Source organism: Oreochromis niloticus, linkage group LG9, assembly GCF_001858045.2.
Source record: "Oreochromis niloticus isolate F11D_XX linkage group LG9, O_niloticus_UMD_NMBU, whole genome shotgun sequence".
NCBI lineage: Eukaryota > Metazoa > Chordata > Actinopteri > Cichliformes > Cichlidae > Oreochromis > Oreochromis niloticus.
In genome coordinates, this window is record NC_031974.2 from 16,951,381 (window position 1) to 16,976,711 (window position 25,331).

At 39.7% G+C, this 25,331-nt stretch overlaps 1 protein-coding gene across 4 annotated transcripts in view; it reads left to right on the plus strand.

Moving 5' to 3' along the window:
• Window positions 1-308: 308 nt before the first annotated feature.
• Window positions 309-25,331, plus strand: part of dlgap1b (discs, large (Drosophila) homolog-associated protein 1b) — a 95,516-nt gene continuing 70,493 nt past the window's right edge. Inside the window, exon 1 of one of the 4 annotated variants that reach the window (XM_019363096.2) lies at window positions 309-1,090. The gene's annotated coding sequence lies outside the window, so the exon portion shown is untranslated. The remainder of the gene's footprint in view (window positions 1,091-25,331) is intronic. The other 3 variants (XM_005448919.4, XM_019363095.2, XM_003439219.5) reach the window with 3 other exon arrangements.

Consider the following 25,331-nt stretch of genomic DNA (forward strand, 5'->3'; position numbering starts at 1 on the left):
GGATATTTAAAAGTCGAATAGGAGGCAGAGCCTTCAGCTTCCAGGTCCCTCTTCTGTAGAACCAGCTCCCAGTTTGGACACCCTCTCTACTTTAAAAATTGGTCTTAAAACTTTCCTTTTTGATAAAGCGTACAGTTATGGCTGGATCAGGTGACCCTGAATCCTCCCTGAGTTATGCTGCAATAGGTCTAGGCTGCTTGGGGCTTCCCATGATGCACTGCGTCTTCTTCTCTCACCTTTAAACACCACTCTGCATTTAGTCATTAGCTACTATTAGGCTAATATTAGCTCTCTTTCAGTGTGTCTTTTGTGCTGTCTTCCTCCCCTCACCCCCAGTGGAAAAATGGCTGTCCCTCCCTTAGCCTGCTGGAGGTTTCTTCCTGTCAAGAGGGAGTTTGTCCTTCCCAATAGCGCCAAGTGTTTGTTCATAGGGTGCTTGTTTGCGTGTTTTCCTGGTGTTACTGTAGGGTCTTTGCCTTACAATATTAAGTGCTTGGAAGCCGCTATTGTTGTTATTTGACATACCTGCCAATAACTCCTTGTACAGCCTCAGTATTCCTGTTGTTCAGGTAAAAAGTCAAATAAAGTTGACTTTGACTTTGAAATGTTGAGTTATGGCAATATTAGCTTCTAGCTGTTAGTAATTAACCTTTAACCTAGCTTGTAAATTAGCTAATTAAATGCAGCTGTGAGTATATTTATATCTTCCCGCCTTTTGCTTATAACAGCCTAAGCTTAAGTGTTAATTCAAATGACATCGTAAGAATTTCACAGCTGGTCTCTAATATGTTTCGTGAGCCAAAACCGGACGACTCTACCGCGGAGGAATCCAGGCAGCAGACTCCATGTCGGACTTTCCCTTTTTCCGTTCGTGTGAAGCGCTGTTTCATACGTTCAGTGATGCCTCTGCAGCTCACAGACGGAGCGATACAGGAAGATACTACAGTCAGTGGGACCTTATCATCCAAGTGACGTCGTATATGATCAATCCCGACTTGTAATAATCTCAAAGCAAAGAAGCAATTTCAGCCGAATTCCCAGGATTACTCTGGAGGCAACTGTGGGACGGTCAGTCTACTGTGTTGACAAGGTAGGGCAACTGCGCAAATTGTTTTTCCCCCCGTTTCATTCATTCTGCAGTGAGTATTTGTTTGCACCTGTCGTGACTTAAAAACAATCCTCTCTTTGTTCAAGTAGTGTTTCGACATCTACTTTTATTAAAACATGCAAACCTGGGATGTAATACTGTTTTTTTCTCATGTTGTCAGATTATTTTTTTCACGATTTACTGTTTAGATTTTTTTTTTACAAGTTTCTTTAAAACACGGTGCATCTAAAGAGGAAAAAAACAAAAACAAAAAACGCCTCATATTTGGGCAAAGTTGTTGGGCTGGACGTTCCCCTTTAGCACGTTGACAGCTGTCCCTACCACTTGCCGCAAGTGATAATGAGGCAAAAATATCCAATCACCCTTTCCGTGCGCCTTGACGGAACAACCGCGTCTGCAATTGCGTATTTGGGATTTTAATATGACGACAAACTGCAGAATTTCTCTTTTACAAAAACACAGTAAACAGTGATTCTTCTAATGAATGCTTGATGAGGGGGGGAAATCAGAACATGATACTGCCACTTGTTAGACGAGGATGCAGCAGTGACCATGAGAACATGTGCCATGACTCTCCACGTCCAGAGGTTTGGGGGTAGCATTCTGGTCACTTCTTAATATCCAGCGCTGAAGCCTTGCAGATGGTGGGAGCTCTACTGGATATTAGGGGTTAAATTCCTTATTTCTATATCCACGTCAAGCTGCTCTGTGGGTTTATTGAGACTATTCTTTGGTCACCCAGTCTCCTTGGAAATTGGCTTTGGTGTTGAATGTATTCTGCACTTCTTCCAGCCTGAATGTGTGATTCCAGTCATTAAAACACTGCCTCGAGTAGTAGCCTGTGTAATTCAGCCAGTACAAATGAACAACGTTACATCTGTAAATTACTCTCTCGACTAACTCCAGATGTGATGTGAATGGATCACTTGTCTGATGTAAAAATGCACAAGTTTGTCTGCGAAAATAAGGCTGCATTAATGGCTCATTATGGATGGGAATGATACACTCAGTAATTATTGCGTGTGTGGAGGGGCACTGATTTATGCATGTGTGTGTGTGTGTATATATATGTGTGTATGCATGCTACAAGGTAGAGAGAACAGAATTCAAGAATGACAGGAAGGGATCAAGGCTAAGAGGTTAACGAACTATGAAGAAGCCATTAATAGACTCCCAAAATGAATTAAGCACTTAACACACACAGAAATGGGACTATTGACTGAAAGCTGCAGCTCATGCAGATCTGCACATTTTGAGGTCATGTGCTACAGAACAAGAAGCATATTTAATGATTTTTTTCCCCCCTCTCTCCCCGTGTTATCTTCCTCTTTATATTCCTACAGAAATTGAAAGGCATTGCACGGCAGACTTTTTTTTTCCCCCCAAGCGCATTCTCTTATCTCAAAGAAGCAGGGAACAATCCCTCAATCTGTTGATCTTCCCTCGGCGCATGTGTCACTTCCTTAAACTATAATCATGCACGCTTTCCTTGTTAAACACAAGGGCCCTACATCTGCTCACCTTTCCAACCCAGTCCTCCTTTAGAGACCCTCTGCATCTCATATTACTGACTGCAGTGGCTTCATACCACCATGGAGGAGGAGGAGTGTCTGAGTGATCATTAGCAGCATTTCGTCTTTGCCTGTCAGTTAATGATGGACTCGGGGCTGAACTCTAAACCCTATCCTTCATTAGCTTCCCTTTTGTCTTGATGCTGTTATCAGCTCTAGTAGCATCCCCTTGTGTCATTTCCACATATTCAGCAAAGTCACAGAAAATGTAAGAACTGACTGAATTGGGGATGATTTGTGGCCATCACTTTGTCCACATCAGTAATCGAGGGGCTTGTCCTGGGTCCGACTGTATTTTTGTTGATCCGGTTTAGTTACAATCACGATGATATCTGCTCTGCTACAAAAAAATACGTTTAAACACTTCCTCGGTCACTGCTTTCTGGGTGCTGCCAGTGGAATATTAAGAATGCTTTTGAGGTGAGATAATGGATGCTGAATATCTGTACTTTTCACACTTCTTCCTTCCTCACCAAGTCTCACTCAATCATGCAAATAATGCTGTCCAGATGTAAATGTATCATCATCGCAGGCAGGCCAAGCAAGCTTGTTTTCTCTTCTGCATTAGATTGCTTCTTAAGCCACGGAAGCCTGAAATTAAAGTGCAATTATTAAAGGGGCCATCAGATTTGAGAAGCCTGGGGGGAAGAAGGGAGGCTTGGACTAGCAGTGGGACAAATATTGCTTTCTGACACCTCAAGGGTTTACAATAAAATTAAGGCACGATGACGGCAAAGAAGATTTCGCAAAGCACAGTGATGACATAGCTGTTACTCATGACTTGTCGCCCCTCAGGTTTTATTAGTGAAGACCAGAAGTCACAGTCATATCATAATGATGGTTGTGGATGACAGCAATGATGAGTCAGCTATTGCTGGATTCTCTGATGTGCTATAAATCCAGGCTGTGTTCTTTTTTTCGTTCTTGAATTTTAATTACACTGCACTGTTCAGCAGCGCCGAGCCCTGTCTGGTCTCACTACGTCTTGTTGCTCGTCTGTGGTTCACTTATGAGAACAGGACATCTTCTGTTTCCGAGGTTTCACTCTGGCAATAAGAAGACTTACTAGTTTGGCTTGAGGGGACTCTTCAAGCACTCCTGCTCTACCCGTCTAATCTCAGCCTGCGCACTTTCTGGTGCTGCTTAGATTGGCCGTATGGGAGCTGTCAGCAGGCCAATTTAATTTCTTCAGCTTTTCTCCTGTGAATCTTTTTTAAAGCAGGAGAAAAAGCTGTGTGTTAGCTCAGAGAAGCTAAAGAAAGTTATTTTTTTAGGATCAAAACTACGAACTTAATAAAGCCGGTTTCACTAGAGACCGTGCACAGGCCCTCGTGAAGAATTGGTGTGCCATCACCGGTGAAACGGGACACACTGTGCCTGATGCTGAATGAACGTATACTCGGTGCACGGCAACCTGTACTAATAGTACATTTTTGAGATTATCTGTCTTTTGGCAGGGGTTAAGCCACAAAACGCTTTCTGCTTCCTAGGATTTGTTCGTAATAGCATCTCTGATATTGTACTTTTTTTTTTTTTCTATATTCTTGAATGCCATAATTTGTTCGTTTATCTGAGACAGTCACTCAGCTGACAAATATAATTAATTTGTGGGGACCCTGATATCAGACTGCAGCTAAAGCATGAGGCAAAGTATACTGACACTGATAATGTCACTTTGGTGGATATACAGTGCTCCGCTGTGGGATTTCTGTGTGTGCAGCAGCTTTTGAGTCACTGATGAGGAGCATTGTTTGCCATTACACCTTCCCTTCATGCCTGCTAATGCCTGCAGGTCACACTACAGTCTAAGCCCCAGGCTGCCTTTCTTTCTCACTGTTAACAGCATGCATCTCTATACACATTTAAAAACACAAAGTAGCGTACAGTGTATCTTTTTACATCCAATCTGCAGTCCAAGGCTTTTACGTTTAAATGCTGTGACTTTGCATCTTTCTTATTAATTGGGAGTTGCAAAACACAGCAGTTCTTCCCTTTTTTCCCCCCTATAAAAATAAGTATGTATGTATATGTATGTGTATGTATATGTATGTGTATATATGTATATGTATGTATGTATATGTATGTATATGTATGTATGTGTATATATAGATAGATAACTGTGGGGTGATTGCCTACTTTTCTGTTTTCCTCACACCAGAAACTAGAGCACACATTTGTTAGTATAAAGACATACATTAGACCTGCTTTTGCCAGGGAACAATGTCAATTCTGGTGGGAGAGTGAGAGAAATGGGGAGAGAGTCATGGTCGTTTGCCTTCCAGCTATTGCAGCATGCTCCAACTGTGAAAGGCCACTGCCATTGTTGGGTAACATAATCCACCAGGGAGGCCTTCAGCCAGACACTGGGGAGGACTACCTATACACACTCTCCCTCTCTTTCTCTCTAAGTAAAGATGCATATCCCTTTCAGTGGTGGAATCAGCTGCTGAATGCTAAGCAATTCTGAAGTGTTACCGAACTTGTGTGTGAGGTTACAGCACACACATCCCATTATTGTTGCCATTCTGAGCAGAAACACTCCGCTTGCTACTTGCCTCATTTAAACTGTCTTTTAGTGGTAGATCCTGATACTCTCCGGTGATGGCGATCTGAGGGCCTGGATTAAGAAATACAGACATGCAAATGCCTCCTCTGTGAAAATGTACCCCATAGATAACTGTCTGGATGGTTTTAATCAAGTGTTGTGGAGTGTGTGGTCACCTACTGAATGGATGCCAACAATAATGTGGCTGTGAGAAACAGATTTGTGGTTTAATAGTGGAAGCAGTAGCTCACAATGGATCACATATAGACTCGTGCTTATGAGTATTGGGTTGCTTGCAATCTAATTAGTATGAATGTTTTCCCATCATAGAGGCTACATACTCTGGATGCATACGCACATTAGATAGAGGATGCATTTGATATGCACTTGAGGGAGATGTACGTGATTCAAGCTGCCTGATTAAACTATTATTTATCTATCCGTACACAATTTAATCCTTTATCAGAAGATAAACAGAAAATGTAGGTGGCTAACTACTTTGATTTCATTAAAAAAGATAATCAAATTCTTTGGTTTCAGTTTTCAATTTCATTCTTAATGCATGCCATAAAACAATGGAAACATTATGTTATGACCTCAGTGGTACTAGATTTGAGAAGCTAAATCCACTATATGACTGCCTGTACTGGAGAAGGACATTAAATTTGATTCTCAGCTCTGGGTGTGTGTAAACCAAATGTAAGAAGGTTTAACAACCGTGTAGTCTCAGGGAAAAAAACACAAAACGACAACTGCTGGACAGCTGTTATGCTTTCTGTATATGTAATGTGTAAATCTATGCCAAAAAGGAGTCTATTGAGGGAATCCTTCTTGTATTCTGTATTCCAACTCGCAAATGTAATTATGTAATTTTTTTACAGTGCCTAAAGAATTGATCCTAAATTCATATTGAATACTCAATTTAAAACTCAAAACATTTTAAATTGGTAGATTAGATTTCTCCACAGGTAAACATGAATCAGGAATTTGAGAAATTATTACATTTAACCACCGAAGTAGAACATTTAAAAAAGTGGTCCAGGATGACTTGATACATCCATATGGCCTGATTTGAAATTCCTCCACTTTAACATTAGCTGGATTATTTAAAAAAGCCAAATAGCAGTCATGTTGTTCCTGAAAAGGTTTACACATTTGCTTTTCTCACTTACAGCTCCATGGTTTTTTTTTTCTATGTGTGTGAAAAGCCCCTTACAGCTAAGTGAAGTCCCTAAATGCCCCAGTTGCGAGGTGGGTTAGTAGGTTAGTAGACATGTGTCTCACATGCATGAGAAGTGGCATTATGCCATTGTTATTTAAACAGGATTTCACCCTATAATTCCAAACAACACTGACTAAAATCTGAAAAGCCAGCAGCAGCATTGATGCTATTTTTTTTTTTTTTTTTTTTTTTTTTTTTTTGCACCAAAGTCTGTAAGCATGTGTGCACAGTAAAGCCAGGGGCTTTCATTTGCATGCATACTGAAGCTTTAGGAAAGTCTAAATAGCTTGTCTCCCAGACTGACAGTAATGAGAGGAGAGGATTGATGCCTCTTTGAGAAGATTTTGACAAGATCTTGCTGTTTTGGCAGGAGGCATTAAAGATTATGGTATCGATAGAACAGTGAAAGGTAATCCTGAGCAGTGCTTTATTTTAAGCCCATAATAGTGTGTGCACATGTCCATTTTGCTACATTTTGTCATTTTTGCTAAAACAGGGGTCAATTTTTTTTTTTTTTTTTTTTATATCCAAACAATCCAAAAATATTTTATAACATATATAGCCTGTTATTGAATAAATAAAATCTGATGACTGTCTGACAGAAGCCTAGCAGCTGTTTTTAATGTGGGTCCTGTTGCTGCAGCACCCATGTTTTCATGGCAATCATCCTCATGAAACCCTAACCACCTGGGTAGGATGATTAGTAGGAGCACAATCAGTGTCATGTCAAACTATTTGACCGTCACATAGCACAGGTGTCACATCCCTGCGGTAATAAATTAATGTGACATTTTCACCGTTGCCTCATACTGATGGGGGATTTTCCAATCCAAGTGTGTCCGTGTTGCACCTTTGGGAAAGGAGCGGGAATTTAAGAGACAGAGGCATTTAAGAAGAAAAGCCGGAGCCTGCTAAGGCATGTTATTGGACCATCAGTTCCTGAAGAAGTTTTGATGTGGGGGCAAAAATATTGCACACAGCTTAAACTGTTCTTATTATTTATATTGCGCTTTAAGGAAATGTTTGTTTTTAACACAGGCTAATGTCATTACTAATGGCATTTTTGGATATTCTCTTTATAGCAAGAACAGAAATTCTCCTGTTTGGATAAGTAGCTGACAGAACATCTCATCTTTTTTTTTTGTCCATTTACTTTCAGTAATATTGAAAACTGATCTGCTGTCAAAAGATGTTACGGGTAGAAATAACTTCTGGGACAAAAGTACTGCATTTGCTGTAACTGCTTCACAATAAAAGCCACTCCATGTTTTACTAGTTGGTAGTTTTTGATGTGAAGCGACAGCAGTAGACAATGTTCAGCTTGCCTTCAACTAATGCAGGTTTGATATGGTTATGGAGTCGGCTGTTAACATTAGGGCTTATGTAACTCGGGACATGTTGCTTTTGTCAGTATACTTTTATTTAAAGGATGTCAACCATTAATGACACCATAAATAGCATAAACAATATCGATAACAGCATTTGATGAAGTTTAAGTCTTCAAGATTAAAGCTTTAAAGAAAATCCCACTTTCTTTTACTTTCATATGTCAAACTATCTTTATCGTTTCACTTTTTATTGGTTTCCATCAAGGATTTCCCTCTTTCCCCCAGATATCATACCATTGTATTACTCAGCATACTAGTTTTCTGAGGGGTGGCTTAAAGGAACAATAGGGAGGGGGTGGGGGGCTTTTCTTGACCAGCCAGCATCCCTTCGTGCCCCAGCTTTCTGCAGTGCCCTCTAGCAGCCGGCCTGGCCGCCTCTCACTAGCTGTGACAGGAGAAGGAGGAAGATGATGAATCAGGGACATGACGAAGATATCCCCAGCATCGACTTCTCCGTGAGTTGCTGGGCAGTGTCACGCAGGGAGAAAGTGTGATCACAGTTTTATTTATCCAGTAAAGCTCATGGGCAAGTGTGGTTCCTCAGCCTTGGCAGACTGTTTAATAAGGCCCATGTGTATGTCTCTTATTAGTTTCTGGTTAATGACACAGCACTTTGGTGTTTTAGTGAGATTTGGAATTCGCTTAACTTGCTATATATTCAATCTTTTTAAAGAACCTCCTCCTTTTGCAGAACACTCAGCAGTGGGCATTAGCATGTCACGTGCCTGTCAGTCTCCATGGGAGGTCCAGACTGTCATGTGATCTTACGTTGAGGAAAGCCTCCATGAGCAAGGCTCTTGTGTATTTAAAGCAAGGAGATTTATTTAAGAGCCCATTACACAAGATAAGCTGCAAAAGGTACAGCTCTAAATGGAATAGAGGAGCCTATTTGTAAATGTCCGCAAGTCCCTGACTTTAAGTGCATGGCGGGGAGATGAATGGAAACGATAAGCAATAGAGGGTAATTTTAACAATGGGTATTTGAAAGGGTAGATATTTTGTGATGACAGCCTTTAATTGATCTCATCACTTTTGAATGGGGTTTTTATTGAGCTCATCTAAAGGCTGACAGTGCTAGCTAGAAGGATAGCTCTCGTGTCCTGAATGTCGTACGGGAATTCTGATGCATTTTTCCCCCTTTTTTTTTTAAAATCCTGCACAGTACACATGCTTATTGTCATCCAATCCTTGATAACAAAAGCCTGCATGAGATTGTCAGAGGCAGGACTGACTGCACAGGGAGGTTTGACACAGTTGTTTTAGATCCAGAATGGCATCAGTGCAGGCTGAAAGCTAGTTAAAGCATTAAAAGGATGCACCCAGTATAGTAGTTTGTGGTGCTAAACCAAAGTCATATAATCAACTGTTAAATAACTTAGGGTAAAAAAGGTAGCACATGCGGGGCTTCAGGACAAAGTAGACTTATCTCAATTTCACTAATTAATCCAGCCCTGTCAACAAACATGCTAACATTTCGGCCTACTGGCCTCCATCAACGCGTCAGCGCAGCCTGAAAGCCCCTTTGTGTTTTGGATTTTAATTGAGAGAGTGGCCCTCAAGCATAGTGCCAATCTTCCCAGTAAACCCTACAGGGAGCTTTTCCTGCTGTGAAAAGTTGAAATACCCATTGACTTTCAGTGGCAGTTTACAGTATTTTCAGCTCTTCTAGCTTCTCTTATTGGAACAGAGCGTAAGCCGATGTAATTTCAAAATTACACGATTGATATTTGAGTAGTTAGAAATGAGGCTTACAAGTGTCCATCAGTGGGTAGACATGAAGTGTATTTGTCCTATTTTGTATACAGTACATGAATACAACATGGGGTAATCTTGATATGGTTGCATGATTCATAGGATTAGTTTGGATTAGCGAAGCTAACTTTCACATGACAGCAGTAATAATCTGTTCTCGAACTAATCACAATAATCAGGTTGGGAACTAATTCCCACTTGAAACTGACTGCAACACTGCAGCACATTTGACACTTAAATAATTGATAAAGAGAGGAGGCAGAGGGTGGGGCTCTAGATGTAATCATAACATGTGCTGGAGTTTCATATAGGACCTACGTACTGTGGAATGTCCATGTGAGAAAAGGCAGGGCCCTAAAACTCTGCCAGATTTCATTTCACGCTCCGCAGAGCACAGCCTCTGAGACGGTGACATTTACATGGCCCTCTATACCACTGCCAGTTGCTGCAGGCCCAAGGCACTGGCTAAATCAGGCACAGGGGCCAATGAATGAGGAGGCAATGCGAGCAGGAGAACAAGGAGGAGATGGCTAATGTGCTGTGCAGAAGAGTCAAACAAGAGAACATGATTTTATGAGTTGTTAAAAGGAGTGTCACGTCACGACCGTCCTTAAATTAAAATACTTTTCTTTGGAGGTAAATGCAGATGTGAAATCTATTACTTGTGCAGTGCTAATGCATCATGTTTGCCCCTCTGTCGTACATTATAGGGAGTGCTTCCAGTATGACCAAGACCTCTGTAAATGATTCTGGTCTCTTTGTGGGAGTTGTGTTTTGCACAAACATAATAAAGGAGTTCATTTAGGGAAAACTCATTAAACAAATAAATGGCACTGCATGTGCATCACCAGGGTTGAACATTTGTGTGTGAGTAGATGGGTAGCATTGGGGGCAGGATTGTTCAGTCCAGTCCAGCTTTTCCAGGGATTATTTGCTCCAACGACCACCTGGTTCTCTCTTAACCAGCAGGTCATCAGGCTAGTTTGATTTTAAGTCAACCCCCTCCTCCTACTGAACTTTGTCCCCGACTAATCTAATTTGGTTTCCACCCATAGTAGCTTCCCATTTCACTCTAACCAGTAAGAGTAGCTCAGTCTGTACTGAGCTCTCTTGCATTTTTTTTTATTTTATTTTTTTTTAATAACACTTCCCATGAGAGGTTTCCCAGTTGGTTGAAATAAAAATTCACAGCAGCTGCAAACACTGAGGTTTGTCTGTCTGCTTTCAAAAGAAACCCTTTGGCAATAGGAGAATCTTTCTTTGCCTAAAATCATTCTAGGCTCCTTTCTTCTAGTAAGTCCCCCCCAAAACGGTATAAAGACAATGCACATTTAACTTATATAATCACAGATGCACTGGGCAGTTTCTCATGCTGTATCCTCTCAGGGATTTCTGCTATGGAGCCAATTTGGCACAAATTCTCTCCTCATTTTGGTCTTCAAATCTTGGCGTTTGCTTTTGTTTTTGTTCCCTGGCAAGTCACTTTGCTCTGATATTTCTTTTTTTCCCAGGTGGCGTGAAACTATCGATGTGTTTGTGTAAACACATCAGTCAGCATGTTCTGAATGGAGCCAGTTCAACTCTGAAAGCTGTTGTACATGACAGCCTTTCATTGTGTGCAACAATGCCTTATTGAAGTCTGAACATAATGTTGAGCGGTAACCATTACTGCAGGATTATCAGATGTAGAAGAAGACAAGGCAGATGGATATAATGATGGGAGTAGTTTGAGACAGGTGGAGGTCAGCATTGCTACCACGCAGTCTCACTGGTCCTGTTTGTCACGGAACAGTGAATCAATACAATTGTCAAGTGGATGAGTCCACACTGCTAGTTCATTACAAAGTGTTAAATCTAGCAATGGTGCTTACTAACTGCCATAATGAGGTGGTAACAAAGTTATGGAATGATTAGTGAGCATGTGTCCCAGCAGGACGGCGAGGGAGAGCGAGCTTGGGGAGGTTACAGTATGACAGATGGTGACTGTATGTGTGTGTCACTGTGTGAATACGTGAACGCTACTGCTTTGGGGTTGTTTTTGCACACAAACAAGTGGAAAAAAATAACTAAATATTTCATTGAACTTGATGATATTGATGCTAGCAGGGACTTGGACTTACAGGCAGTTTTGATTTCATTCCAGTGTGATTCATGAGCAGGGTCAGCTTTGACAGCAATGCTTTTTCAATATTGTTTTCAGGTTAGTTGATTATAAATTAGTTGTGCTAAGAACAGTATTGTCAGTGTTTGTTTGGCAAGAAAAGATGGTTATTTTTAGCATCCTGTGTTAAAAGTTGTGTTTTGATGTGTCAAACTATCCTTATTTTATTCTATTTGCAGATTATATTATCTTACCTTTATGCTTTTTATCCAGATTCAAAGCTTCCTTAACAATATCTTAAATAGAAGTAATCCTTTTTGCATTAATTCCTGGGTTATTTTGTGCTTTATTGGGACAATCATTTGTAAATTCAAGTGTGTACAGATTACAGAGGCCAACAAACACGCTGACCATTATCAGGCTTGTTTTCAGGATTTCACATGATACTACTACACGAATCTGTAAAACATGGCAGAAGGGGTGTAAAATAAACGCAACTCCACGTGTGGTGTTTTTAGGTTCTGCCGTAAATCACCATGTTGCACGTTGGCTGCAAGAGAAGGAAAGAGAAGGAGTGGAGGCAGAGGAGGGAGGGGCTGAATCTGTGGTACAAAGCCAAAACACGACCGATGCCAAGGTGGCAGGCACGGAAGGAGGTGGAAGAGAGTGAGAGAGAGAAGATGAGAAGGGAAAACCTTCTTCTCAATCTAATAAGCTGCATGGATAGGCACTGAAGGACAAACCCCTATTTATAACCAATCATCTAGATTGCCCCCTTTCACGCAACTAGCATTTTCAGGGGTGTTAGGGGTTATTTTTCTACATACACGAGAGGCCATTTTCTTCCATTTCTTTTTGCGACGTGTTTAACAGGCTTGAAAATGGCTCAAACTACATAACAGACCACAGTAAGCGAGTTGTGACAATTTTGGGGCACATGCATCATGCATTTGCTCACTGTTAGTCATTTCACACCCACAGGAAGAAGACAAATTGGTCACATCCATTTCTTTCTTGTGTTTTTTTTCTCTTTTGTTTTGTTTTCTTTACTGGGGCACCATTAAAATCCACCTAAACAGTGACTGTTAAAATTCATTACACTACATGCAGATAGGAAAAAAAAAAGAATATTAATTGAAAATCCACACCCACATCCTGTCAACTCTTTAGTGACTGAGACATTTAGAGGCTAGATTTATTTGTAATTTAATTAGCGGGGAAGAAAAAAAGGTCACACATGCTGAGATCTGTGCACATGGGTGACGGGGAGAGTTCTTTGCTAATTGAGCACAAAATGGACTGACAGCTGGAGGTCAGGCATCAGTCTGGCCCTGTGGCCTGGGCGATGGGGCTGATGTGGAATTAGCTGGCTTCTCGTCCTGTTATTGGTGCTTTTTTTTTTTTTTTTTTTCAGGTCACCAGCTACGCCTGCATTCTCGTTGAGCCTTTTCAGGGACATGCTACTTTTAGTATAGATAATCTAGATGTACATAATAAAAGTGGTTTTGGATTGAGTTCAGGACAGCAGATTTGCAGGGAGATCAAAATATGTTTTTGGCTGAAACTAAGTGATGGTGTGTGTGTGTGTGTGTGTGTGTGTGTGTGTGTGTGTGTGTGTGTGTGTGTGTGTGTGTGTGTGTGTGTGTGTGTGTGTGAGACAGAGACACAGTGGAAAAGGAAGAGGGAGAGATGAATGAATGTCCCTGACTGAGAGCAAGCTAGTGCAGCTTGGAGGAATGACTTCAGCACCACGGACAGAGTCTCATGCTCCAGGCACATCACAATACTCTTTTATCTGTATCACTACACGCCATCTGTTCACACAGACACACGCACCGATTGAAAAGTGAATGCACGTTTATAGATTAATGAACATTGCAATGCTGCAAAGATCTGAGGGGCAACTTTCTGTGACAAGCTCAGCGAATTCAAGATTGCAGCCTGCGAAAGGAACCGAGCTGAGCATTACCTGATATATTTATGTGCTTTTTTTTTAAAGCTTACACATTTAAGGAAATGTAGTTAGATAACTGCAGGCAAACACTCTGGTTCTCGTATGGCATTGCACAAAAGAAGGAAGCATCAGAATAGAGAATACCAATCCTAAAATCACAGTTTCTAGTAGTTTCTAGACACAATCTGAAACAACAGCTTGGTTTCAGAACTTTCTATACGAAAGCACATTTGTTCATTTTAGCCTCCAGTGTGTCTTGGCTGGTAGAAACATATTTGTTTCAAAAGGATGACTGCTTGAGTTCGTGTGATGTTCAGCTTCTATGTACAGTAGGCGCTGTCTGACATCGCACAGATGAGATAGATCAAACTAGTTTCCTGCCTAACAGTGTCGAGAGGATCTGGGGACACATCTCCAAGCTGTTTCATCCCCACCGTACTTGAATATTCATTTCCGTCTAACTTACTTCCTTGACTCCATTTAGACAGGCATTTCATTGAACATTCTAGTCTGGGCAAGATGGCTCTCGTTTGAGTTACACTTAAAAGTTCTCAAAAGTTCTTTTCTTGTCTTGTGTTTGCACTTGGCACATCAAAAAGAAGATCAAGTGGAAAATACAGACAGACACCTATTTACGCTCTAATTTGAGGTCATGAAGCAAATCAATTAAAAGCATTGTCCCATTTTTGGAATGAGATGTGTCCAATGCATTATGAACGGCAAGCAAGGCTTTGTAGCATAATTAGCAAGTTGTCTAGAAGAGGATACAGATTTTTTTTTTTTTTCTCTTCACTAAACACTTTCCACGCTCCCAGGCAGACAGGCAGTAAGAGCCTGCATGTCAAAGGCATGAAATACTGGCATTTGTGAGGACACCAAAATCTCTTTGGCTGTTCTGGCAGAGAGAGAGACAAGTGCACAGGCAGCAGAAAATGGCTTAGTCAGGGTCATCACTAGCCAATAGCTTTGGATAGCTGTGACAAGCCAGGGCATTTTCTCAGGCTCCAATAAACCGAGTGAGAAAAGATCTTCTTGGTGCAACTTTGCCAACAAACCCTTTTCTCACGGTATTTACTTGGAGTAGTTATCATACATTTGATGGAGTAGTGTGAATGGTGGGGCCACCATAAGTAGAAAATCGTTAAAAAATTGTACCTTTTAAAAACAGAATTGTATGTCATAGGTGTATATGTTTATAATTATTTTAACTCTACAAACCTCAATCACAAGTGGTGATTGTAATTTTTTTTCTAATCTACATGAACAGCGACATCAGAAAGGGAAAGCTTCAGTATGTCTGGAGTCATCTGAGTCACAATGCCTCTGTTTCCTGCTGGGATTATTCTTTGCATGTCAAAGTGCCTTTTTCTCTTCTGCATCTGTCTTTTCACTGCAGATGCATGTAATCATATATTGTTGTTGAAGTTCAGTGGCCCGCAGAACAACAGATGTACTGTACTTCCTGCCACGCAAGCCATGTCTCTTAAGCTTTTGTTAAGTGGGGATGAAAGTCCAACGAAATCTCCTAGCTAAGGGTAAAGGTTCATCATGTTCTGTAGACACTTTGTTTGTTTTATCATAATGAATTTTTTTTTAAAATAATATTAGGTCTTATTTATAGCTTTGAAATGTGCAGGTAAACGCAATTGCCCAAAAACAGAGTGGGAGATACTGTATTGATAAAGTACATCCATTTTATGCACATGCACAAAAACACACATACTTGATGATGTCATTTGTATAATCTGATGGAATCTGGGCCAGCTTTGACGAGGAGGCAGCCGGAGGGATGAGCAGTCACTGTCATAATGATTTGGTGTGTAGGAGGGGAGGTATGGGGAAAAGAGAAGTGTGTGTGTGTGTGTGTGTGTTTTGTATTGGAAAGGGGTGTCACCAAACACACTATTTTCTTCCTTGTTCACTGGGGGACTGGGGGGTTTTTGCTTCATACGCAGGCTGCAAAAAACAAAATGTACCAATGTGTGAGTCATTACACTTTGTGATGTTGTAATTTATGCAGTCACTTAAATTAAAAGGAAATGGTTCTGCTTCATGTGAACCATTAAGCTATTACTCATTTATTTTTGGCTGATGTGAACAGGTGAGCTGAGGAAAATGTGTAAAACACGAGATAAGAACAAGGGGAGATCATTACTGGTTCGGTGCTTTTGAAGGTTTGTTGGTAAATGCTGCAATTATCGTGCTTACACCCAACTGTGATAAATGGCAGATTTCCTTCAAGCCTAAACACACTCATTCCACATTTTTTCCCGTGTTCATCCTTTAAATGTTGGCTTTGCTTTTGGAATACCTCGTGTTTCCAAATGGCACACAATTTGGGGCAACATCTTTACACAGTTTGATAGGAAGGAAAAACAGCTCAAACAAAAACATTGCGTTTGGTTGCAAGCCATACAATAAATTCTTGGAACAAATCCTGTTGAAGTCACACCAGGCATTTAGATTTCTAATTAAGCTATTGTTTCCTGCCAACTGTTAATTATGATAGTTTTATTCTCTTAATAGTCAAAAATGGAATAAATTAATTGAATGTTTACACAGCAAATAAGGACGCCAATGTCATTAACACATTAAAAGAACACCATTCACCATATTTAACCTTTTTACAGCAACCTGCAAAACGTCTGCCAACCGGACAGCTAACGTAATAGGATAGCTAACAATCAATGTGTGTCTATTGATTTAAGCACAGCCCCAATACAGCCAGACCACACAGCAGTGATGCATCAACATCCTCTGATTGCCCTTAAGCAAATGTCAATAAAAATAATTAACTGACTGTTCTGTATTAGTCAAGAAAAAGAAGAAATGCACCTCATCTGTTGTTATTAGACTCTTTATCTGCTGTTTAAGTAAAATAATGGCCTACTTTTTTTTATTTTTATAGCCTGCTTCCTATATTTTTGGGTTTGGTTTTTCTCTTAAAGGGAAATCATTTTCTAAGGCTTTTATTTTGATAAGCATTTCAGACGAGCTCTGGCACACAGTATACAGACTTACTGCGGCAATCATTACATGGGATCATCGGATAAAATATATGCTTCCTTCTTAAATTTCATCTTGCACTGCAGTTTTGTTGTTTTGCGTGTCCTTAATGATGATTTTCAGGATCATATTGTGTGTTGCAGTCAGATCAGCCCGCTTTCCTGGTTCCATTTCAAGTGATCGGTTACTGAAGGTTATATTCTATACTCTTTATTCTGTCTTTTGCACATCTAGTCAGCATTTCTGTGCATTTTTAATCATTTACTTGAATCTTTGTGTTGCTCTTTGATGGGAAGCCCAATGCAGGATAGTGGGGAACTAGACATGTTTGTGTCCAGTTTAGTCGACATGTAGATCAGCAAATAACTGTCAGGCAGTGGAAGCATTCCTGCTTGTCAGTGTAATGCTGCTGGCTCCTGGGACCACGGTCTACTCAGGTGATGGCACTTACTATAAGTCCGATGATATAACTGCCACACTTGCTGCCAACTATAACCTACACTCGACCCATCTTGACTCCTCTCTCAGCTTCTTTGGCACAGCTGGGCATGAGAAGAGTGGATAGCATAGACGAGTTGGACACTGAGTCATCAAAATTTAAGTGCAGTCAAACACGTTCATGTTGGCATATTATAAAAAGACACACAAGGCCTGTAGGAGTCCAGTTCTGAAGTCTTTAAAAGGCTTAATCTAACAACTATTGCTTGAAATTTTATTGAATTATTCATCTGAGGACTATTTAATCTCTAACTATACGGTCTATATAGCAGTTAAAATAATTACAGATTTCTAGAACCGACTGATGGGTCTATGGAAAAAATAACATCAGTCAATAACATGACTAAGACATTGAGACATGCACTGCCTTTTTGTAAATGTTATATGTATGAGCTTATGCACCTGGTTGTGTAGTATTCTCGCTAAGCCTTAGTTTGTTCAGCATGTGTAATCCCCTTAAAGTCCCCACTGATAGCCTGACTACTTTCACTTCAGATTAGCTGAGGTAGAGATCAAGAAGTGCCCCTCTCACCGCATCTAGGACGACACATGGTTCCTTACAATGAAACTAGCTTCACGTAGTTTGCAGCTATAGAATTGAATAGGGAATACAAAATGGAATACAAAATAGATGCAAAATATAAAATTCATATGCTGTGTATTGTGTGTGTTTATAATTATTCCTTGAAGTCCGTTCCGGTGCACATCTGTATTCACTCTCTCACACACTGGAATCTGCTTTGCATTCTTGCATTTGGTCTGTTTGGACATATAAGTATACTTTTCATATCGCAAAAAATAGTTATATAGGCGTGATGAAAAAGATGTTTTTCCTTAAAGAAGCCCAAGCATCTTTTCTGATGAGCTATGTTTTTTTTTTTTTTTTTTTTTTTTTTTTTTCAGTAAGCCTAAGTGTGATCCCACACTGCATTAATTGTGTAACTCGCAGAGAGTTGTGAACAATTATACACAAGCTAACAAGTTAATGGGAGGTAGAATATAGTGTGTACACACTGATTTAATGACTTTATATGCTTCTTATGGGATTGTCTAGCGAGAGAGCGCTAGCGAGTGGCAGCCAGATGGAGGTTGAGTGTTAGTCTGCAGGTCTGTGATTCACTCTCTGCACACACATGCTAATGTTTGGGTTCACTGCATGTTTAAATAGACATTATCTGTTATTTATCTGGTTGGACTGATGGAGGGATGTTTAGGCTAATGAGGTTCCATAGTGAAACATTAGAATTACACCTGTTGTTGTCATGGTCCCTAGGTTTTAGACCATAAGCTTTTTTTTTTTTTTTTTTTTTTTTTTTAGTTCATTCTTTTAGGTTTTGAGAATCATTTGCATTTGGTGTTTGTTCCTTTTTTTTTTTCTTTTGTAACATAGGTTATATTATTTATATTTTTCCTTTATGTCGTTTATATTTTCTAGCAGTCCTCTGTTTTTATTTCTTCCTTTAAGTCCTACATGTTAGGTTATGATTGGGATGGATCTCTAACATTTAGATATTTAGTTCTAGTCTTGTCTCTGTATTTGTCTTTTTGTCTCTCTTTTTTCCCTGTTTAGTTGTCAGGTTGTTTTTTGTTTTTACTCATTCAGTTGTGTCTCCCTTCCTGTTTTATTTTGATAACTGTTCTTTTATCTCGTGTTAGGTTTTACTTCCTTTGTCTCCTTGTCTTGATTAGTTTCAGTTAATCCTCCCAGGTGTTTCCACCTGTCACCTCTCATCCTGTTATCTGGGATGCATGTAATTGTCGTTTTCCCTTGTCTTTTTACTTTGTCCCCCACATCTGTGTGTAATCTTTCTAAGATTTCTGCTATTTGGATTGCCTGCCCTGCAAATGTTTTACACTATTTGTATTCCTTTCTCCTAATAGTATTAAAGCCGATTTTTTTTCAGTTTATTCCTGTCTCCCAGGTCATGCATTTGGGTCCAGAATCTGCAAAATATATAGTTAAATTATGTCATTTGTTATTTGTATTAATTTGTAGATTTATTGTCACAAGCTAAGCATTTTTAATTCACTTGATCGTAAATTCTAAACTGTTTTTCCCTAAATTTGTCAATCCAATTTATTAGTATTAGTAAGAGAAAGTTGAGTTTGGACAACAAACAACAAAAGCAGTGATTCAAGTACCTGGGGAAGAAAAAAATCTTGAAGGACTCCTAGACATGTTTAACATCCATCTGTTAGTCAATATCTTATGGTAACATAAAGTGGTGCTGTTTTGTCCTGTTGGTTGTCTGTCCTCTTGAGGTCAATTTGTGTTACTTTTTTCAGAAGTGCTGCTCTGTTATTTCAAGAGCTTTATTGAAATTTAAAATGGACTTATGTTGGTTGGTATTATGTTCTGTGGTATTAGAACATAATACCATATTAGGTATTATCAGTTACAGTGATGTGAGTGTTGTACTTTACTCTTTGTGACGCCCACAGCCAATACCAGGAATGATTTTATATTTGTATTAATACGCACATTAATATGGACATTATTGCCTCAGCAGTCTCCATCATGGTGGTCCATTGTTAGCTACACTCAACACCACACTTAGTCAAACAGACAAGAAAACACTGGAGCCCACATCATAAATTAACAATAATATTGAGGGACCCAAACAAAATAATTACAATAACTGTTATAACACTGTAATTCAACACACTAACATCCACATGAACAATGCCAGTCTTTGCACGAGTTCCCCCTCCCCTCGGGCCGCTACAGTACTTTTCATTTTTTAAAATACTTTCTTAATCGCTTCATTGTCAAGAGTTATAATCAAGACAGAAAAAGTAATAACTCATAACAGTTCAGCTGCGCCTCCCATGCCTCTGAATGGCTAAGCTACCTGCACCTGGCTCTGGTAATTAACACAGAGACCTGGGATTAGTTTTAATGCTTTCATCAAACTTTCATCAAGCAAGAAGGAATATAAACATATTTTTCAAAATATAGAACTATTTCTTTTAAGCATACCTAAACATTAACTAGCATAAAAGGTAGTATAAGGAAGAGCAGAAAAATATAGCCTATAGCATTTTATTCAAACTAGTAAATTACAGTTTGCTTGGATGGTGGCAGTCCACCGGTGTACTGGGGCACAGTAATATTAATGTGCAAGGTAGTTGCAGGAAATTTAAGAGATAACTGAGGAAAGTGGAGCGGGAGTATGAACATAGTGCCTGAAGCCAAATGAGCTACTGTACAAGGACGTGTGCAGAGTAGTGCAAAATTATGCAAACAGTGTTGCATAATTATTGCAGTTTATCACAGTGAGAGAACAGGTTTTAATGTTTTATTAATCTGCTTAGTTGACAATGGTGTGATGGGCTTTTAAGAGGGTTTTTTGGTCATATTGGGTTGGTCATATTGTGATTCTCTGGCCTCTCATTTATTCAATCACTGTTAATTGAACTATTATGCTAAATTGATGTTTGGGTTGATTATTATTATCTTTCTGAGAACATTGTAAACAAACCTTGTCTCACCTGGCTTCCTCTGCTATAACAAGTCAGAATGAAAAAGGTCCATTGTATTCAATTAGCTAACTGCAGTGCTGCACAAATGACACCATGATTGTAGTTAATCTAAAATGATGGCTGAAAACAATAGGAGCATATTGTTATTTTACATATGGGACTCGCAATGTGTTATCACATAGATTGTACAGCAGTAAAGTGCCATTGTTGTCTCTAGTCTTTCATTGCAAAATGAGTCCATAAAATGCAGGAAATTTGTAATTTTACAGTTTATTATTATTGACATCTATTTGCATAGAATGGCAAGTTTGCATGATGGTAGTGAGACCAGATATGTTGTATCGGTTGCACACAGTGCTGCTGAAATAAAGTGGCTGAAAAAAAGGACCTGGGATTAGTATTGGGAGTGGGAGTGGCAACAAAGGACAGGATTAGTAATGAGTACATCAGAGGGGCAGCTCATGTTCGACAGTTCAAGGATAAAGGGTTGAGATTTAGTTGCTTTGGACACGTGCTAAAGAAACATAATAGATATGCTGGACAAGAGTGAAAGTGGTAGTTTATGGAAGTAGTGAGGGGCAGTAGGTGTGCAGGAGGTAAAGTATATAAAGACATAAATTGTAGTTTTTCTTATAATGAAATTCTCCCTTTCATAAAAGGTTAAAGTTGGCTTCTTGGTTTTATGTGTTTTTAAGATATATTTATCCATTCATCCATTTCCCTTTCACTTGTCCAGTTCTGGGGCACAGAGAGGCTGGAGCCTATCACAGCCCCATCACAACAGTCTCACATTTATACCTACAGCCAAACTAGCATTTTTCCTTTTTTTCCCTTTTTGTACTGCTGGAGGAAGATGGAGTACCCAGAGAGATTCCACCCAAACATACAAATCCCAGCCTGGATTTGGACACAGGACCTTGTTGCTGTGAGGCAACAATGCTAATTGCTGCATCACTGAGCTGCCCTGATGCTTTCATTATAGTAGGGGAGGAAGAAAACAAGCAAGATGTTTGTTCTTGATGATGTTTTGTTCTCGTGGTTATTGATGCTTTTGTGTTTGGGTTGTAAAGGTTACGTCTGTGTGGTGAGGAAACCATGGGATTCTCGAGAGACAATAAGTGTGTACTACAGGGCATGCTATGCTTTATTGCACTGTATTCAGCCAGCCAGCGAGAGCAAAGCTGTGTCAGAGAAATGTGATTACATGTAACAGAGTACTAGAGCCAAACGAATTGTAGCTTTTCTACGGCATTTAATACCTCGTCTCATAACAGGGCAAAATTACTCAGTGCTTGTTTGATGCTATATTGCTTGGGTATAAAAAACAAAACAAAAGCAACCAAAAAAACGCACATTATTATGCGCTCTCATTTTTCATGTGGTCTTTCAATTTTGCTGAAGATTATAAAACTCTGGCTTTCTCAAATGCCGACCTATATCCCTGACAGACCGCGTTTTGTGTCCAATAGTTTCCCTTTTTTTGATCTAATCTGTTTGTTCCTTTGTGGGGCCTCTGACCTGTATGATACATCTGTCTCTCAGCTGTAACTCATCCAAGTGGCAGTCTAGATGCTCATTCAGTCCCACTTTGCTTGCTGCGGATGACATGAGGGTTTTTCGCTCTCACTCTCTCTGCCAGGCTCACTCCATGTCAGGGTTTAACAGTGTGGTTAAAGATATGCTATGCTTGCTGCCCTACAGTGTAGATAGAGCTTTGCACTTTTACACAGGCTCAGTGATGTGATGTTTACTTCCTTCAGCTTGGTAGGTCTGTGTGAGAACTGTCTGTATGTTTCTCTCTTTCATCCAATCAGTTTATTCAAAACAGCAGAAACGCTGAGTTGCGTAACCTTAAAAAGTCAAGGAAATATCAGTGAATTATACTTCTCAAGAGGATGTTGCAGTTATGCAAGCACTTTTATGAATTCAAAGGATTAAGTGTTTTTTCAAACAACCGCTCTCTCTCTCAATTTATGTTTGGGTAATACATGAAAAACAAATGGAAAAAAAAAAAACAGTACAGCATAGAACACTTTGGCACAATTAAATAAACAGCTTCTGGCAATCAAACACCTTCTGTTGTTTGGTAGTGTGTGTGTGTGTGTGTGTGTGTGTGTGTGTGTGCGCGTGCGTGTGTCAATAATCCAGCCTGGCAAAGACGTCCCAGAGTTACTTATCACTTTGCTCTTTGTGGTCTGCTTTGGCCACAAAAGCATTAGCTCAAGATGCAAAGCATTTCAAGTCATCTCTGCAATGGAGTGACATTTCTCAAAATATTTGACTCATGAACGCACCACCTTCTGGGTTGCAACTGGTGTTTACCTCTGATGTCGCTGACCAGACAAATAGAATAATGTTACAATATTGTCAGACATAAAAATGTTAATTGTGGTCGATTTAGTGGTAAAATACGGAGTTTTAATAGTTTACATTATGGAGGTAATGGTTATTGTGAAAACCTACTCTAACTGGTTAGTTTATTAGGCACATCTGTTCAATTTCTTTTTAACACAAATATCTAATCAGCCAGTCAATTCCCCTTTGCAGTAGCAGCAATTTATTACATATAGGCATGGAGACATGGTCAAAATGACCTACTGAATTCAAACTGAGCATCAGAATAGGTAAGAAATGTCATTTAAGTGTCTTTGAATGTGGTCTGGTTGATGCTGACAGACAGGCTGGTTTGAGTATTTCTGAAATTGCTGATCTACAACAGTTCTGTAGTTCCCATGTAAAAATACCTTGTTGATGCCAGAGGTCAGAGGACAATGACCAGACTGCTTTGAGCTTATAGAACGGCATCAGTAACTCAGATAACCACTTTTTACAACAAAGGCATGCACAAGGACGTCTCTGAACCCACATCACATTCAACCTTCAAGCAGATGGGAAACACCGGGTGCTGCTCCTGTCGACTAAGAACAGGAAACACAGTGTACCCATCTTCTAATAGCCAGATCAAAACTTAGATCATCTCAATGGGTTTTTTGAACCTGACAGTGAGTCACGGTACACAAATTGGTCTCCACAGTCACGAGATCTCAAGAGCACTTTTGGTATGTGGTGGAATAAAAAGGTTCAGTCATTTCCTAAAACAAATGAGCACTTGTAATGTGTAAATAGTGCACTTTAAGTAATAATTCCCCTTTGCAGAAATGAGGCCCATTACTTTAATTTTAATTTTCTGACTGGGATTCATGATGTTATTGTATTCAAATACAAGCTCTTCTATTTTTACAGAGCCTTAGTTCAATGTACTCCTGCTTTCAACCCACCCATTTTCTGATTATAGACCTCGGACAAGGAATAATTTGCCATAAGGTCTTTACTTAGGTACAATTACACCCATTAATGATGGACATCATAATGGATGTGGTGAAGGAGGCTTTTTTTGATAGCCCACTGCTCTTTTTGTTGTAGATTTGTCTATATCAGGTTGCATATCCTGCATTTAAATATGTTATGTAATTGTACAGCTGCTACCTTGACCAGATATCTCTTGTAAACAATATTTCAATCTCAGTGGGACTTCCCGGTAAAACAAAGGTAAAATAAACAATGAAGACATTATTCAGTTTCTGCTTACAACCAGTACTTGGCAGCTGTACAACACTGAACATAGCAGAGCCCTTGTTGTGATATCTAACCCTTTATCTCACAGCGCCAGGAGCTACTTTTAACCACCACAAATTGTTAAAGAGATTTTCACAACAAAGAAGTTTATATTCTGGAAAATTGTACTATCATAGTCACCTTCTCTTTTTCATGTCCCCTACTGTCTCTTGCTCTTGGCAAAAAAAAAAAAAAAATCCACCCTGAGTTTCTTGCATGTGTCTACTTCAGAAAATGTTGTATTTTCTTGTGGTGTGAGGAGGAGAGGGCACCTTTGTGCACATACTTCTTAATATGCAGTAAAAGGCTAGAAATGAGAAAGGGGCAGGCTTTTACAAAGAGATAAAAGAAAACCTAGCAAAGAGAGGCTAATCAGGGTGAAGAAAGAGTATCATCACACCACCACCACCATCTCACTTATCCTCACCATTCCCATTTTGCTCCATTTATCATCTCTTCAAAGAACTGTAGAGCCTTGAGCTATGGGGCAGATACATTCAAATGCATCAAAATCAATGTATTTCCTGAATACCAAGAGATCTGTCTGTGAAGAGTAAAAAAACCTCACATAGCTGTGTTCTTTCACTTTTCTGGCATGTGTCCAGGACTTTCAATCAATTCCTTCACAGCAAGGACTCTGAAAGAAATTAAATTAGGTCCTGGGCATTGAACCACAGTTTCTCAATTGGTACAGAATTAGTTCACATTGATTTGGCCTGATTGGAGTCCCAGGCTTGTGTTTCCACTTAATCACTGAGCACGCCCATCTCTCGAACCACTATTTGCATGCACCCTTCCCCTCAGCTCATGTCAGTCATTCACAGCCCATGGTAACCTCGGGAATTTGCATGAACTCACTGGCCTGGACTGTTGCTGATCCACTATTGCAGCTTCCATTGCTGCAGCACAAATGTAATAATCAGATTTTGTTGTGTTGTTATTATTATTATTACAGTGTCTTATTAGAGTTAGCAATAGGCTGATGCTCTGCCAGGTCCAGAAAATTGTCCTCTGGTTACAAAAAAAAATGTTCTGATAGATCGCTGCTGTTATTCTGACTGAGCACTGGCAAGTGATAGAGTGAAAAA